Raw genomic sequence first — 4224 nt, 5'->3', positions numbered from 1 at the left:
CCTCCCTATCCCACCCCTCTAGGTGGTCACAAAGCACCGAGCTGATCTTCCTGTGCTATGCGGCTGCTTCCCACTAGCTATCGATTTTACATTTGGTAATGTACGTGTGTCCATGCTACTCTCTCACTTCGTCCCGGAGTGAGGTGGATGGACCTAGAGTCTGTCATACAGAGTGAAGTAAATCAGAAAGAGAAAAACGAATACCGTATGCTAACACATATATATGGAATCTAAAAAAAAAAAAAAAAAAGGTTCTGAAGAACCTAGGGGCAGGACAGGAAGACGGACGCAGGTGTAGAGAATAACTAGCCTTTTACCGGAGCGCTCAGCCCTCCATCCCTCTGACCTGCTGCTGCCCTAACCTGCCAGCTCTCAGTCTGTCTCTCTTGGTCTGGTTTTGCTCCTAGCTCCGCTAGACAGTGCTGGGGTAAAATCAAACCACCAAGCTGCTGGCACAGTTATCATGTATAAGCCCCGGGCCCTCCGTGTCACCTGGCGATTCCTTTTAAGCATTTCTGGTTGGGTCCTATTTTCACATGTGACAAAACTTTACTGCTCTCGTTGTCCTCAATTCCTTTCTTACCGTCAAGTGACCGAGCCTTTTTCTTTGTAGAGAAATAAGGACCCAAGGACAACTTAAAGACTAGCTGCTTATTTTCTTCACAAATAAGGATGGAAGTCGAATCTCTGTGTGTTTACCTACATATTAGAGTCATAGATTGTAGGTGTGCTAACTTCACAGCTTACATTTATTAACTAAGCCATAAAATAGAGGATGAATTTTCCAAAACAATTAAAAAGAGCTAGGGCTAGCTGATCAACATTGTGACTAAACTGCTTTCTTAATGGAAACGGTATACTTAAAAGGCAAATTTGGATATATTGTCATTGCTGCTTGGGAGTTGCTTTAAAATAATTTTGAATGACCACAATTAGTGTATCATAAGAATGCAATTCAATTCACTTTTGGCGATGGTCTAATGTGAGCTCTGTAATGCCTAGGTGTTTCGTGTTTACGCTAACGAGAAACACTGCTTTAGATCATATTTGGAAAGAGTGTCCTTATTTTGTTATTTGCCAGAGAACTTGTCTACAAAGACTAATCACCTGGAGGAGTATCTTAGGATGTGCATTCTGATTCAGTAGGTCTGGGGTGGAGCTACAGCTTCTGCATTTCTGACAGTTCCCAGGTGATGCCGGTGCTGATGGTGTGTGGACCTCACGTTGAGCAGCAAGAGGCTAGGTCAGCTGTTCTCCAGTTTGATCCCCATCAGCATTGCCTGAGCGACAATTCTGCGTGCCCCTTTGGTCACTCTGATGTGGCTGACAGGACACTGTCACTCTAAAGCATGGACTTCGTTTCTCCACCTCCAGCAGTGCTTACACCCTCTTGCTTGCTGGCACGTACCTGCTAACTTCCTGGCACTGTCAATTCCAGAGGCAGAGGAAGTAGGGGCTTCGGTGCCATGTCATTAATAGAAAAGGAGTAGAGGTCACCAAGCCTCGTGGCCTTAGGATAAATTGACCGGCACCATCCTGTCCTCACGTTCAGAGGAACTGGATAACAGGCTCTTTTGAAAATGGAAGAATCTGGCTTAAAGTAGGCATAGAGCTGTACTGGGAAAAAAGGTCAGACTGAGCATGGGAAGATCGCTTGGTTCATTGATGGGAAACACTGCCAAGTGATGCCATTCTGGGAGCTTTGGTTTAAGATGTTGCTGGTATGGCCCTCAGGTCACAGGCCTGAGCACAGCTTCACTCTTCTTTAGAATTAGTTAGGATTTTGATCTTATTCAGGGATTCTGTAGTAAATCTCTTTATTAGTCTTGTCTTTATTTAAAGAACCCATTTTTGTTTATGACAGCTCTTGACCCTGTACACTCAGGAAGTTTCTGCAGAAGTGGGTCTAACTGGTTTGATCTTATGAGCAGACAGTTCCCCATCTGTTGTGGCATTAAGGTTTCTTGACACAAAGTATTCCCTCTACATGTTGGAAGTCATCACACTTGAAATTTTATCATTAAAGATACTTAAATAAGAAAAGGTCCTCTAAGTAAGAATGAAAGTGGCTTTGGGCAGGGTGAGAGCCTAGGGAGATGGAGTATATACTTTAATGAGGATTTAGACTTTGTGTAACAAAATGATTCAGCATGTAAGAGAAAATAGTTTGTTGACAGTAATGCAACAACACATCAGTGTATACATACATGTCAATCCCAATCTCCCAATTCATCACACCACGACCACCACCCCCCACTGCTTTCCACCCTTGGTGTCCATATGTTTGTTTCTCTACATCTGTGTCTCAATTTCTGCCCTGCAAACCAGTTCATCTGTACGATTTTTCTAGGTTCCACATATATGTGTTAATATACGATATTTGCCTTTCTCTTTCTGACTTACTTCACTCTGTATGACAGTCTCTAGATCCATCCATGTCTCAACAAATGACCCAGTTTCGTTCCTTTTTATCACTGAGTAATATTCCACTGTATATATGTACCACATCTTCTTTATCCATTCGTCTGTCGATGGGCATTTAGGTTGCTTCCATGACCTGGCTATTGTAAATAGTGCTGCAATGAACACTGGGATGCATGTATCTTTTTGAATTACGGTTTTCTCTGGGTATGTGCCCAGTAGTGGGATTGCTGGATCATATGGTAATTCTATTTTTAGTTTTTTAAGGAACTCCATACTGTTCTCCATAGTGGCTGTATCAATTTACATTCCCACCAACAGTGCAAGAGGGTTCCCTTTTCTCCACAGCGTCGCCAGCATTTGTTGTTTGTAGATTTTCTAATGATGCCCATTCTAACTGGTGAGAGGTGATACCTCATTGTAGTTTTGATTTGCATTTCTCTAATAATTAGTGATGTTGAGCAGCTTTTCATGTGCTTCTTGGCCATCTGTATGTCTTCTTTGGAGAAATGTCTATTTAGGTCTTCTGCCCATTTTTGGATTGGGTTGTTTGTTTTTTTAATATTGAGCTGCATGAGCTGTTTATATATTTTGGAGAGTAATCCTTTGTCCATTGATTCGTTTGCAAATATTTTCTCCCATTCTGAGGGTTGTCTTTTCGTCTTGTTTATGGTTTCCTTTGCTGTGCAAAAGCTTTGAGGTTTCATTAGGTCCCATTTGTTTATTTTTGTTTTTATTTCCATTACTCTAGGAGGTGGATCAAAAAAGATCTTGCTGTGATTTATGTCAAAGAGTGTTCTTCCTATGTTTTCCTCTAATAGTTTTATAGTGTATGGTCTTACATTTAGGTCTCTAATCCATTTTGAGTTTATTTTTGTGTGTGGTGTTAGGGAGTGTTCTAATTTCATTCTTTTACATGTAGCTGTCCAGTTTTCCCAGCACCACTTATTGAAGAGACTGTCTTTTCTCCATTGTATATCCTTGCCTCCTTTGTCATAGATTAGCTGACCATATGTGCGTGGGTTTATCTCTTGGCTTTCTATCCTGTTCCATTGATCTATATTTCTGTTTTAGTGCCAGTACCATATTGTCTTGATTACTGTAGCTTTGTAATATAGTCTGAAGTCAGCGAGTCTGATTGCTCCAGCTCCACTTTTTTCCCTCAAGACTGCATTGGCTATTCAGGGTCTTTTCTGTCTCCATACGAATTTTAAGATTTTTTGTTCTAGTTTCGTAAAAAATGCCATTGGTAATTTGATAGGGATTGCATTGAATCTGTAGATTGCTTTGGGTAGTATAGTCATTTTCACAATATTGATTCTTCCAATCCAAGAACATGGTTTATCTCTCCATCTGTTTGTATCCTCTTTAATTTCCTTCATCAGTGTCTTATAGTTTTCTGCATACAAGTCTTTTGTCTCCCTAGGTAAATTTATTCCTAGGTATTTTATTCTTTTTGTTGCAATGGTAAATGGGAGTGTTTCCTTAATTTCTCTTTCAGATTTTTCATCATTAGTATATAGGAATACAAGAGATTTCTGTGCATTAATTTTGTATCCTGCAACTTTACCAAATTCATTGATTAGCTCTAGTAGTTTTCTGGTGGCATTTTTAGGATTCTGTATGTATAGTATCATGTCATCTGCAAACAGTGACAGTTTTACTTCTTTTCCAATGTGTATTCTTTTAATTCTTTTTCTTCTCTGATTGCCATGGCTAGGACTTCCAAAACTATGTTGAATAATAGTGGTGAGAGTGGACATTCTTGTCTTGTTCCTGATCTTAGAGGAAATGCTTTCAGTT

The 4224-nt window shown here is 40.2% G+C and overlaps 1 protein-coding gene across 21 annotated transcripts in view; it reads left to right on the top strand.

Moving 5' to 3' along the window:
* The window catches only part of LMO7 (LIM domain 7), a 195668-nt gene that overhangs the window by 88289 nt on the left and 103155 nt on the right, over positions 1–4224 (top strand). The gene's annotated exons all lie outside the window — the stretch shown is intronic.

This window comes from Balaenoptera physalus, assembly GCF_965194825.1.
Source record: "Balaenoptera physalus genome assembly, chromosome: 18".
NCBI classification, from domain to species: Eukaryota; Metazoa; Chordata; class Mammalia; order Artiodactyla; family Balaenopteridae; genus Balaenoptera; species Balaenoptera physalus.
Note: the sequence above shows the minus strand (reverse complement) of the source record. Positions and strands in the feature narration are given on the sequence as shown.